Source organism: Chenopodium album, chromosome 5, assembly GCF_948465745.1.
Source record: "Chenopodium album chromosome 5, dcCheAlbu1.1, whole genome shotgun sequence".
NCBI classification, from domain to species: domain Eukaryota; kingdom Viridiplantae; phylum Streptophyta; class Magnoliopsida; order Caryophyllales; family Amaranthaceae; genus Chenopodium; species Chenopodium album.
Genome location: NC_137838.1, coordinates 31,377,226 through 31,391,953, shown reverse-complemented (window position 1 = coordinate 31,391,953; position 14,728 = coordinate 31,377,226).

Below are 14,728 nucleotides of genomic sequence, written 5' to 3'. Positions count from 1 at the left end.
TTGGTCTACGGTCCGTATTCTCCTCATTACATGCATCCAACCCTCTTCGGAGGTCAGGCGGCATTCAGCAATGTCCAGCCACTGGACTGGCAGCTTCGTCTGCTCCGCCTGGGTGAACAACCTTCTGCGTTCACCCGGGAAATAACCAAGGCGGCACAGCCGGCCAAGGTTAAAAATGTGTTGGTGGGTACTTATGACGGTACCTCCAACCCGGAAGATCACCTCATGGCTTACACTAACCTCATGTATTTACTGGGGTGGGTTGGATGATGTCACTTGGTGTCGATGCTTTCCGGCTACATTGAAGGGCATTGCCCAATAACGGTTTGGCAACCTGCCAGCCGACTCCCCTTGTTTGCTTCCAACTTCTCAATGAACATCCCTGCGAAGAAAACAAGTCTTGACTTGAGCACCATTAAGCAGGGAGAGAGAGAAGGATTGCGCTCCTACATCAGGCGGTTCAATCTGACCATAATTCAGATTCAAGGACTGTCCGACGAGGTAGCTTTTACATAATTCTTTAAGGGTCTGAGAGACGGGTCGACCTTTAAGTTCGACCTTGTCAGAAAAGGGGCTTTTACTTTGCAGGCGGCCCTGAGGGAGGCGGAAAGCTATATTCAAACAACCGACCTCTGCTCGCCTAGTAGCTAGTCGGATTCGAAGAAGTCTGATAGGCAAAAAGACAGCCGGCTTGCTCAGCCGGCCAAGAAAAAAGATGAGAGCAAAAAGAGAGCAAAAAGAGAAAAGAAGTCTGGGCGGTGAGTGATTCTAACCACCGTCCCAGAAGAAAAAGAAAGAATTTAAACTGTACGTCCCCAGGTACGAGTTTAACAAGGACTGCAACTCCATCCTCATGGAGATCAAGGACCGGCTGTCTCTAGAGAAGCCGAATGTAATGAAAAGTTCCATTTAATCAAGGAACAAAAATAAATTCTGTCAATACCATGAGGAAGTTGGCCATAACACCAACGTCTGCTTCAGCCTTCAACGGGCATTGGACCGTCTGGCTGACAAGGGGATGTTAAAGTCCTACATTTCTAAGTCCAAAGGGACTAATAAGAAGAACCCGGGGCAGGCATCTGATCGCGGATCGATAGGTCGTTAAGCTACCACCTGTAGGCGTCGTTTGAAGTGCGCCTACGTTAAAGCATGTGGTGAATATGCTTGGCACTCATAGGAAGTGGGAATTGACATAATACGATTAGGGACAAATAAAGTAGGGAGCCGCCAACAAGTTTTTAAGAAACTTGTAAACCGTTCACGGATCATAAAAGGAAACCACGATAAGGGACAACGATAGGCAACAACGATTGACCCGTGAAGGTTACACCCCATTCATAATCCATGAGATTACTAACTCCCACTACTACAAAAAGAGTCTTTTCTCGACGCAGGGCCCTCAACGCTGGGCAGGGAGTGTCCGCTATTAAATATACTATCCGTATTTTTTCGACGCTTTTTTGGGTCGAAATTAGTTTTCGGCGTAAAAAAGCGTCGAGAAATTGGAGCACGTGCCCCACACGTGACTGCAAATACCCCTTGTGCAGAATTTAGGGAAAAACAAAACCGCCGAACACAAACATAAAAGTTTCTGCTACTCAGTTATCAACCCTAATTATTCTTCTGTCTTTCAATCAGAATTCTACAGAAACTTATGGAACCATTGATTCCAAACTCATATCTTCATTTCTCTCCAAGTTTCAAAGTAAGGTATATCAATTTCATATTCAGATTTTTGCCCCTCTTTGAATTTATGTCGCATTGAGGAACATCACTTTAAATTCATATCTTTGTTTCTCTTTGATTCAATTTCGAATTTAGGTACATCAATTTGAAATTCAGATCTTAGAAATCAATTTCTAGATCTTGATCCAAAATTTTAATCTATGTCGCCTTTCTTAGTGTCGATCGGTAATACCAAGGTACATCCTTTCCTTATGATTTTTTTTTTTTTCCGAATTGAATCTTGTAAATTGTTTTTAACTTTTATTTTTCAATAATGTTACAAAATTATGCATGTTTAAATATTTGATTCATAAGACAGTAGATGTTTCAAGGTTTGTATACAAAGTATTATTATGTTTCATTCTGCTTCTATTTTAGTTCAATTTTTCAAAATTGGCCTTTTGTTCTGCAACTGAAGCACGTTTATTATGAGTTTAGAGTTGATTGATAACCTTTTTTCGATTAAGTTTTGATTTTGTTAATTTATATTTGGTTTTGTATGTAATGCGTTTTTTGGGGAATAATCTACATTTTTTTAATTTTTTTTGTTCTGTAAATGGTATCTCTGGCACAGGTGGCCTCTCACACTATGGTCTATGATCTTAACATACATTGATATAATTTCTCTACATTGTCTTTAACGATAGTATTCAGGTACAAAGTTACCCTGCATACCTGAATCAATCTATTTTCTTAATTATTTAATCTGAAATTGTGTAAATTAGGCTTGAATTTTATGGGATTTCACTGATCAAGTGGAATTGAACTACTGTACCATTTTACATGATTTTTTAGTGGTATATTAGAACAAATGGGGTATTATATTGGAATTAACTGATTTTAGATGTCTTGTCTAAAACAATGACTCGTAAACTAATGGTGCAATATTTGTCATGTTCGTCTTAGCGATTAACTTGCATAAAAACCTTATAAGATTTATTACCCTCGTGCAATTAAAATATACTAATTCTTTGTTTCTAACTTCTATTTGTGTTTGAAATGCACAGTGAAAAATATATTGTTCAGACTTTCAAGTTAATTATATAAAACTTTATTTGTTCTACAAACTGCAAAAACACCATGAAGCTGATGGCCCTTTTTCTAGTTGTTTTAATTAAAAGCAAAGGTGCACTATGAAACAAATGGGCTACATGTATCATGGTTGTGATGACTTGCTTTTGTTGCATAATTTGAACCGACAATACCCTTTTTCTGATCACCTTTCCATGTTTTCATTGGATCGAACTATTAGTGTGTCGTTAATCATGTATACGGTTTGTCCTTGTCTAATATAGCATATGATAAGAGTGATAAAACAGAAAGTATAACTGCAAGGCTGCTATTTGATAGTAAAACAAAGATATGCAAAGTATGAGCAACAACTAAACTTTCTTCATTTGAGTAATTATAAGATATGGAGTAATAATCCTCAATTATTAGTGTATTGAAGGTCAAGGATATGTACCAAATGGTGTGATTTAAGTAGGAGCTCAATTTTAGAGCTCCCACCCTGCAAGTCTTGTGCCAATTATCTCGTTTTTTATTCGTGGCATGGTATTATATACCATGTTTATTTAATTTTGGCTTATGTAGTGACAATTAGCTATTTAGCTTCAAATGTATCTTGTTGCTTCCATTACTGAATATTCATTCTTAGCTTTTATACATTGCTAACAATATTCATGATTGAGTTTCTTTGTTTACAATTGATCTTGAATTAAAATTCTATACTGTTAGCTTAGATTTGAGTACAGAACAACAACTATTGGTATTGGATTAGGAGCAGCTATAAACTCTGTATCTAGAATCGGCATAGAACAAATCCACGACTACGAGGTAGATTTTTGTTTTACACCGGATATCATCCTGGCTTGTCTCATTGATTTCTAATAATCAAGTAGCGTTGATTTTTAAAACTTTAATCTCCAATATTGGTTATCAAATAGAGCAGTCTTGCTTTTATTTAGTCTGATTGTCCAACACTATATAATTTCTTGACATGATTGTGGGTGCTATTATTAGATTTTGGTGAATATTTATATGAAAGGCTAATTTAACAGTTTTTTTCGTCCTATATGAGAAGATTGTTGTTCTTCACTCAAATTTGGTCTCAGGTTAATGATTATTTATATAATATATAGTAGAAGAAATGGTATAGCTATTATTCGAGTTAATTTTTTTTTGTTGATCTATATGAACTAAAGTTTAATGGCTAACCTGTTAATTTTTTTTTTCTCCCTGGATTGCAGAGCAGTGCAAGATTACAAGGATGGAAGAAAGATATTTTTAAGCTATGTAAAGATAAACTATTGGTGTCTCAAATTTGTTCCACTACTAGTCACGAATTAAGTGCAAGCTAGAATTATATATGTTGTAATAGAAAACTCATATTGTACATGTACTATAATATATTTAAGTATGTGCAATAAAATTTTTTTTGCATAATTTTAAGTTGCTGTATATTTATATTTTGGTAAAACTAGTGTACTAATATTATTTTGTAGTAAATGAATTGTTTATATGGGTAAATGTATTGTATATACGAAGTATATTTTTTTTAATGAAAATGGACAAGAAAAAGCGTCCCTAACTGATAAAAATATAGATGGAAAAAAGCATCACGAAAATATTAAACATCAAATAAACAAAACTTTAGACATTGAAAAGCGTCGCCAATTTTAAGATTTTGGGCACCTAAAAGCGTCGATAAAACAAAGAAAGTGCGCCAATTATCAAAATTTTCGACGCTTCGTAGAAAAATCTGGACAAAATATAGCGTCGAGATTCGCGACGCTTTTTTATGACACCTAAATTTCTCGACTCACTTATTTTGGACGCTTTTTAGCGTCGAAAATAGGCTTTAAAAGCGTCCATAAAACACGGATTTTCTAGTAGTGTCCATATGGTTCGGAACCACGAAAGGAGGATCGAGGATGATGGTACGAAGTGAGTCATGGAGTCACATTCGCCCGTATTGGCCTCTACTCGATTCTTATAGTGAAAAGCATTCCTGTGATCTCAAAGGCATACAAACAAAATATTCAATTTGCTCCAAACTATTATTATGCTAAATTGGTTTAATATTAATGCACACATAATTCTAAAATATTGGTGATCACTTCAATTAATAATAAGATTAAAAGGGATCCTAAACCGGTTGTCCAAATTATCTTATTAGGCGTGATTTTCAATTACATATTCCCTTTAAACATGCAATATGGTGATCATAAATATAATAAAACAACATTAATATTAGAACCAATTTAATCACAATTCCAACAACATAAAATCGTTAGAAAAATAATAAAAATAAAAGGAGCATGACTCTTACTTTGATTCTGTTTGTTTGCAACTACAAAATAATAAACGAGTTAGTAACTTCAAGGAAATAGTAATCAAATTAAATTAAATAAAGTAAAGTTGATTTTGGGGCCAAACCCTCAAACAATTCTACCTTTCACGCCTTGGCTTAAGGATAGAACCACGAGTAAAGTATGGACTCCTTTGAGTACTTGAAGAAGGAATTTTGAAGTAGAAAAGGGTAGGCTAGTGTTTAGGCTAAAGCATAGAAGAGAGAAAAATAAAATAAGAGAATTACTCGGTGCCCCGTACATCAGAAATGAGGGGGTATTGATAGGGAAAATGCGCTGAGGGAGCACACAGAACCCTAAAATGATAAAAACCCTAAAAAAGTATCCCGTGACACGGCAAACTGTACCGTGACACGGGAAGCTCCACCGTCAGACGGCACACATTCCCGTGACACGGTACACTTTTGGTGTGACGCGGGAAAATTTCAGAAAACAGGATAGAAAACGCGTTAAGGGTTTACGCGAAAAAGACATGGAATGTCCCGTGTCACGGCAGACCTCCCGTGTCACGGGAAATCCCACCGTCAGACGGGAAGGATTCCCGTGACACGGTAGATTCCTGCCGTGGCGCGGGAAATTCCAGCCTGTTTTTCCGTCTAAATACATTTTTAACCCTAATTTCATTCGGCATTTTAAGTGCCGATTGATAATTTCGGGCCTTTTCTTACTTTTTATTATTTGGGCTAAAATAAGAAAATAATTAAATAAAAGGTTTGGGCCAAAAATAAACAATAAAAACAATAAAATAAAAAGGTTTGGGCTAAAATTAAAACTATGCTTTTACCAAACATCAAGACTAATCCATGGACTGTTCAAAAACATGAATTTAATCAAATACAATTTTTTAAGTACTCTCGGGATTAAATACTGAACCCGACCAATAGTGGAGGTGAAAGGTTGTTCATCATCGGGTTTGGTTTTGGGGAGACATTTTTAGGTGTCTACACCACCCTAACCAAATTAATCATATATAATACCTAAACTTACACTAAACTAGTTAGTGGCAAGTAAAGGGTCGAACCCAAAAGGACTAAGTGTACTAATTTGTGCAAATTAGACTAGTAGGAAAGGTTGTGAGATAGAGAGAGATTAAACCAAACACTACTAAGACCAATTAACTAAAACTAGGGAAAGTGAAATCCAATCACATTAATGTATTAAACAACATCATACAAATAGATGAAAATGACCTTGATTAGGAACATCAACACATTTAACTCACTCTCGCACAATTAAGCATGTTAATTATCCTAATAAACTAATTCACTCTCGTGCAACTAGCCTAAAAAAGGTACGGAGGAATTTAGGGCTCTCAACCAACTCACTCTCGCACAATTGATTGAAAGCACAATTAAGAGCATATAACCGATTAGCTAGAAAGATTCTAATCCATAGAAGCATCACCCATACACAATAATCAAGAAACAATTTCATACTAATCACAATCAATTATTCAATTCATTAATTTAACCTTCATCCAATTCCCTAGAACAAAACCTAAGCTAACATAATGAAGAAAGACATGAAAAACAAGGTAAAATAAGAATAAAAACAAGATTAAACAAACAAACTACAAATCAACAAAAAAAAAAGCAAAAAAACTAAGAATTAAGCAAAGAAATAAAGATGAGAGAAAGTTAGAAAATGCTCATTGAATATATGAGAAGAAGTTCCACAAAGTTGCTTCTTCAACTTCTCAAAAACTCCATGGAAATCCAAGCTTTCTCTCTCTACACTACTCCTAAAATTAACTCTAAGAGAGAGAAAATATAGGCTAAACTAATCTAATCTATCTAAAAATAAAATGTTGATTGAAAGTTGTGAGAAAATAATCCCAAAGGGGGTATTTATAATACAAGTTAAATAAAAATAAAATAAAATAAATAAAGCTAATTAAAGTTAAATACCAAAAACAAAACTAAACTAAAATAAAATAAAGAAAAAGAAATGGAGAAATAAACCCAAAACCCCCCAAAATTCCTACTCAAACCCACGAAAACTAACAGACCACCTCTTCTTCTTCCCTTTCGAATTTGGCTGCTTTCACTCCATCATCAACCATCAGCCAAACAACATCATCACCGTTCATCAACATTATCATCATCTAGCATCACCAAATTCTCGGCCTTTGGATTAATAGAAGGAATCGTGGCCGTCCGATTTTCATTAAAATCACGTGAAAAGCTCGTGATTGACCCATATTTGCGCGCCCGCACAGAAGTCGCGCACAGGTCGCGCAAAGCTACTGCCTCAACTCTGATTTTGGACTCTAATTTGTGCGCTTTCTGACAGGGCTGCGTGGCCGCGAATTGGTTGCTCTGTGAGTTTGGGTGTTGGGCGAATTGCGGCTGCAATTGTTGTTGTTGTTTTGGTGGCTGACGGTGGTCTATTGGAGGTGAGTTTGGTGGTGTATTGGTTGTTGGATGAGGTGAATTGGTGTCAGTTGGTGCTCGGTTTGGGTGGCTGAAGGTGGTGCGCGAAGGTAGCAGGGGATTGTGGTGGTTGATGTGTGAGTTTGTGGTTTAATTGGTGTTGCGGGGTGTTGGCTGTAGTAATTGTTGCGGGGTGGTTTTTGGTGGTAGATTGAAGGTGAGTGGAATTGTTGCGTTTGTGAGGTGAGGGAGCAGGGGAATTGACGAGTTGCTGTTGTTGCAGATTGTTGTTGGTGAATTGGGGAAGCAGGGGATTGGTTGGTGATGGTGGTTCAGGTGCGGCTGGGTTGGTAGTTCAGGTGGTTTTTGTTGGTAATTGGTGGTGATGTGCGCGGTTGTGGATTGGTGGTGGGTTGCTGAGGCTGGTTTGGTTGGTTGATGTGGTTTGGGTGGTTGCTGAGGCAGTTGGTGTTGGTGTTGTTGGGGGAAAGCAGTGGTGGAGCTTGGTTCAATTTTGTGCCTCGAACCTCGGACCTTGAACCCGATCAACCAAGGACTCAAAAACACCTACAACCAAAAACAACAAGAGGGGATTTTTATTAGATAAAATAAAATAAAATAAAATAAAATAAGATAAATAAAGTAAAATAAAATAAAATGCTAAAACTAAATAAATATTAAAATTAAATGAAATAACATAAAATAAAGAAAACAAACTAGAAACTAAAAGAAAAAATAAATAAATAAAAAGAGAGAAACTAGGAATTAATAAAACTAAGTTAATCTAAATTAAACTAAAAACTACAAAATACTCAAATAAAAAGATAAAAGACGAGAATAAGAAAAATAATAGAAATAAAGGATAAAATGAGCTTAATTATTGAAATAAGCCGGAAAAGTATTCAATAAACACCCCTAAAAGTGACATAAATGTCACTTATCAAACTCCCCCAAGCTAACCTTTTGCTCGTCCTCGAGCAAATTAACATGAAACACAGGAGAAGGAGAGTGATTTATTCAAGAAAATCTAAGACACTAAAGGAGACAAGAATGTAAACTAACTCACTTTCGTAGGAATCACGGTCAATTTTAGCAACTAAAGACAAGCCCTTTAAACCCCTAGATCGCCCTAGAGGACGAGTGTGCTCTCGTGAGGGTGTCCTAAGAGTTTAACCCACAACATCAATGAATGCAAACCTTTCTAAATAGACAAATGTATGCACGTTCCAAGATGTCAATGGTTGATTGAAACATAACATATGCTAAGCATAGAGAACCAATGGGGACACAATCCACCTTAGCCCCAACCGATCGGGCCGCGTTCTCTCCACTAGCTTCAAATCAACCCTTAAGCTAGTTTCTCATGATTCCACGAAGGAACCGGAAAAAAGGTAAAGAAATGAAAAACTTTGAGAAGGTAATCTCGACATCTCAACTATGCATACTCTCTCCATAGGTTTGAAGTCTATCTCCCTCCACCGTTCTTTGACCTAACCCCACTAACGTCTAAGGGTCTTTTATTGGGTTGTAACGTAAGGCCAAGGGTTAAGGCGGGGTAAATATTTGAAAATTTTGGTGATATTCCTAAGTGAAGCAAAAGAGTGGCCTACTCTCAAAAACAAACTCAAGAAGTCACAAAATATCAAACAAAAATACCAATAATGCCATCTCCCCCAAGCTTATTCAACACTAACACAATATATACCGAAACCGAAGTAACGCTCCCCCCCAAGCTTGAACGAAGCATTGTCCTCAATGCTTATAATAGGGAAGAAAACAAAACCAAACTAAAATATTTTTGTGTTTTTTTTAGCTCTTATTTGATGTCCTTGGATTTTTTATTTGTTTTTTTTAACTATGGACGGCTTTTTCTTGAAACTTCCTTTGATTTTCTTGAATTGCATCTTTCTTCTCAAACCCTTTTTTTTTTTTTTTTTTTTTTTTTTTTTTTTTTTGGCATTTTCTTTTCAAGCTCAACTTTCAATACCGTACTTAAACCAATTCACAAAATGTCTTGTTCAATTTCAACACTCTCAAAACTCAAACCTCACATGCCAATGCTTCACTAACTAAAAGGGTTGGTAAACATAGGCCATTGGGTTTGTAATGCCGTTTAATCAAGAGCGGGAAACATTAGGCTCAAATTGGTTAATAAGTAGGTTGATGCAAAATAGAAAATCAAATTTGTAACAAAACAAAAAGAAGATAAAGAAAAATGAGAAAAGGTGCCATTTTCCTCCCCTAGAGTGGCTCGGTCACGATCTTGGGAGCTAGAGGTCAAAACAAGGATTAAGACATGCATAGTCAAGGATCCTAAATAGCCGCTCAATAAGGTGATGAAGTCTAGAACAAATGAAGCTCACAAGGGATTATAACCAAACAAATACCAACCAAGGGTTTCAAATCCACTATAGAGAGCAACTCCATCTTACCACATTCCCGTGAACTAAGGCTTCATGAACCCCTAAAAATTCTTAACCCGACTAACTTAGCATATAGTATCCTAGAGTCAACCAATGACACTCTCAAACCGTGCATAAATTTACCATTTAGGAAGAAAAACATTCAAGGATTCAAGTCCCAAAACAAAATGTCCAAAATAAGAACAAACAAAACACATTTTGCCAACATTACCTTGAAAGTGAACAAAATTCTTTTTGGATTTTTCAAAATAAAAGAAAAGACATGGAAATGCATATACTCAAGTGCATGGCATAAATGAATCAACATCCCACCAAACATGATAGAATACCCTCCCCCCAAGCTTGAGTGAGACAATATACTCAAATATAAACCAAATAATCCATGGGAGGGGAAAATAAAGAAATCAATCCAACAAACCAACACAAGTTCAACGAGTCACCAACCATTAGAGAAAGAGCTAGGAAAGATATTACCGGATATTGGTGGGTGTAATTACCCGCAAATGAACCACTTTAACCTTTCAAAGCCGATTTCCTCTTAAATTGAATCTCGATTTCCATATGCTAGCAAAAATAGGCATTAAACTTCCTTAATTCTTGATCCAAACCAATGCATAAGTATATATCAAGTTATGTACCTAGAAAAAGGCACACAAACATTTTCATGAGAGAAAATCTAATCTAAAAAGAAAATAAAATGAAAGCAATAAAAACCTCGGGTTACTTCCCGAGAAAGGCTTGTTTAACGTCCAAGCAAGACCACTCTAATAAATAATATTGCAACAAATGCAAGAGCTTATCAAATGCACTACTACACATTTCATAGGATGACAAGTAGGCAAATGAAGGGAAGAGGACGTGCAACAAGATTATTGCACGTAAGTGAGGAGGAAGATGCCAAAAGAAAGAAGAAAAATCAAAAGAAAAATCAAGAAAATAAGAAGATAAAGAAGAAGAAAAATAAGGCAAACTCTCCTCAAAATGTTTTTGGGTGGCACAATCACCCATTTCCTCAATAATAGGAGGATGAAAAGGAAAAGTCTCATCAAACAAGAGAAGGTCCTCAATAGGCTCTTTGACAAAAGAAGGGAGGAACATGGGATAGTAGGAGATGTGGTCAAATTTCCTTGAGAAAGGGACATGAGGAAGGGGAGGAGAAACAATGGTCTCACAAAGCCTCACATCACCAATGAGGGCATGAAAATCAATCATAGAATCCTCAAAAGAACACTCATGGCTCACATCTCCCTCAAACAAAAACTCTCCAATAGAAACAACCTCATCCTCCTCTCTATCACAACGATGAACAACAACTCCCTCAAGATCCTCAAAGCCTAGAGTCTCTAAACCATGCATGAAAGGATAAAGGTTTCCTCAAACTCATCCCTTTCCCATGAAGCATTGCCAATGAACTATCTCAAAAGCTTATAATGATTTGTTACACCTTCAATGAACATACTAGACATAACCTCAAATGAGTCCAAAGACTCATGGATAGAAGGGTCACAAACATGCAAGGTAGACTTATCAAGATGGGGAAGGGGGTTGGAATCCTCAAAATCGACATTTTCTTCATTCACAACTCTTCCACCACCACTCAAGGGACTCTCAAGCTCTCTTGATTGCTCAAACTCATCATCATCGTCTTATGAAATCCCTCATTCAAACATGAAGATGGCTCATTCACATCCTCACCATGGGAAGCTCTCAAAGGGGGTGAATAAGGGGAAGGATGGCAATCAAGCTCAAATGGGGAATGAAAAGGATCAAAATCCTCAAAAATCCTCTCATCACAAGAAAATCTCCCCTCACCTTCACACCCTTGCCCCACATCATCCTCAACAACACTCTCACACTCCAAGTGAGGTGCCTCACGTCCATCTAAATCAATCATAGCACTCATCACTTGGGCAAGCCTCACTTCTCTCAATTTTTGTTACTCTTGAAGCTCTTGGAGTTGTTGGGTGAGATATTGCATTTGAGAGAGAATTTGGGCATCAATGTTATTGGGTTGAGGTTCATGATCAAAATCAAATTGCATATCATCAAAATTAGCACAAACCTCATCAAAATGAGCATAAGGGGGGAAGGTGTCAATTTGCATACTTGGATCATCACAAGGCACATAAGAAGTATCAAGAGAATTCATGCAAAAATTAAAAGAATCTTGACATTGAGAATCAAAACAAGAAACGTGAGATTCTCTATCTAAAGAATCCCTAGCAAACCATGTGAAGAAATCCCAAGCATCATGCATAGTCAAATGACAAAATCTACCATTATTCATGTCCTCAACCATTCCCCTAGTATACTCATTCATGCCCCAATAAGCTATACCACAAGCATCACTAAGAGAACACCCATGGTAACTAAGGAAACAATCTAGTCTTTCAAAGTAAGCATAGAAGGGTTCACCATCAAATTGAGGAAAAGATAAGCATGCCATTTATATACAAAGAACAAAGAAAAGCAAACAAAAATCAAATAATATACAAGAACCTAGCTAATTTAATCAATACAAACTAATGAACGCCTTAGTCCCCGGCAACGGCACCAAAATTTGATCGCGGATAGATAGGTCGTTAAGCTACCACCCTAACCAAATTAATCATATATAATACCTAAACTTACACTAAACTAGTTAGTGGCAAGTAAAGGGTCGAACCCAAAGGACTAAGTGTACTAATTTGTGCAAATTAGACTAGTAGGAAAGGTTGTGAGATAAAGAGAGATTAAACCAAACACTACTAAGAGCAATTAACTAAAACTAGGGAAAGTGGAATCCAATCACATCAATGTATTAGACAACATCATACAAATAGATGAAAATGACCTTGATTAGGAACATCAACACATTTAACTCACTCTCGCACAATTAATCATGTTAATTATCCTACTAAACTAATTCACTCTCGTGCAACTAGCCTAGCAAAGGTATGGATGAATTTAGGGCTCTCAACCAACTCACTCTCGCACAATTGATTGAAAGCACAATTTAGAGCATAGAACCGATTAGCTAGAAAGATTCTAATCCATAGAAGCATCACCCATACACAATAATAAAGAAACAATTTCATACTAATCACAATCACTTATTCAATTCATTAATATAACCTTCATCCAATTCCCTAGAACAAAACCTAAGCTAACATGATGAAGAAAGACATGGAAAACAAGGTAAAATAAGAATAAAAACAATATTAAACAAACAAACTACAAATCAACAAACAAAAAGCAAAAAAAAAACTAAGAATTAAGCAAAGAAATAAAGATGAGAGAAAGTTAGAAAATGCTCGTTGAATAGATGAGAAGAAGTTCCACAAAGTTGCTTCTTCAACCTCTCAAAAACTCAATGGAAATCCAAGCTTTCTATCTTTACACTACTCCTATAACCAACCCTAAGAGAGAGAAAATATAGGCTAAACTAATCTAATCTATCTAAAAATAAAATGTTGATTGAAAGTTGTGAGAAAATAACCCCAAAGGGGGTATTTATAATACAAGTTAAATAAAAATAAAATAAAATAAATAAAGCTAATTAAAACTAAATACAAAAAACAAAACTAAAATAAAATAAAGTAAAAGAAAAAGAAATGGAGAAATAAACCCAAAAACCCCCAAAATTCCCACCCAAACCCACGAAAACCAATAGACCACCTCTTCTTCTTCCCTTTCGAATTTGGCTGCTTTCACTCCATCATCAACCATCATCTAAACAACATAATCACCGTTCATCAACATTATCATCATCTAGCATCACCAAATTCTCGGCCTTTGGATTAATCGAAGGAATCTTGGCCGTCCGATTTTCATTAAAATCATGTGAAAAGCTCGTGGTTGACCCACATTTACGCGCCCGCACAAAAGTCGCGCACAGGTCGCGCAAAGCTACTGCCTCAACTCTGATTTTGGACTCCAATTTGTGCGCTTTCTGACAGGGTTGCGCGGCCGCGAATTGGTTGCTCTGTGAGTTTGGGTGCGGCTGCAATTGTTGTTGTTGTTTTGGTGGCTGACGGTGGTCTATTGTAGGTGAGTTCAGTGGTGTATTGGTTGTTGGATGAGGTGAATTGGTGTCAGTTGGTGCTCGGTTTGGGTTGATGAAGGTGGTGCGCGAAGGTAGCAGGGGATTGTGGTTGTTGATGTGTGAGTTTGTGGTTTAATTGGTGTTGCGGGGTGTTGGCTGTAGTAATTGTTGCGGGGTGGTTTTTGGTGGTAGATTGAAGGTGAGTGGAATTGTTGCATTTGTGAGGTGAGGGAGCAGGGGAATTGACGAGTTGCTGTTGTTGCAGATTGTTGTTGGTGAATTGGGGAAGCAGGGGATTGGTTGGTGATGGTGGTTCAGGTGCGGCTGGGTTGGTAGTTTAGGTGGTTTTTGTTGGTAATTGGTGGTGATGTGCGTGGTTGTGGATTGGTGGTCGGTTGCTGAGGCTGGTTTGGTTGGTTGATGTGGTTTGGGTTGCTGCTGTGGCAGTTGGTGTTGGTGTTGTTGGGGGAAAGCAGTGGTGGAGCTTGGTTCAATTTTGTGCCTCGAACCTCGGACCTTGAACCCGATCGACCAAGGACCCGAAAACACCTACAACCAAAAACAACAAGAGGGGATTTTTAATAGATAAAATAAAATAAAATAAAATAAGATAAATAAAGTAAATAAAATAAAATGCTAAAACTAAATAAATATTAAAATTAAATGAAATAACATAAAATAAAGAAAACAAACTAGAAACTAAAAGAAAAAATAAATAAATAAAAAGAGAGAAACTAGGAATTAATAAAACTAAGTTAATCTAAATTAAACTAAAAACTACAAAATACTTAAATAAACAGATAAAAGACGAGA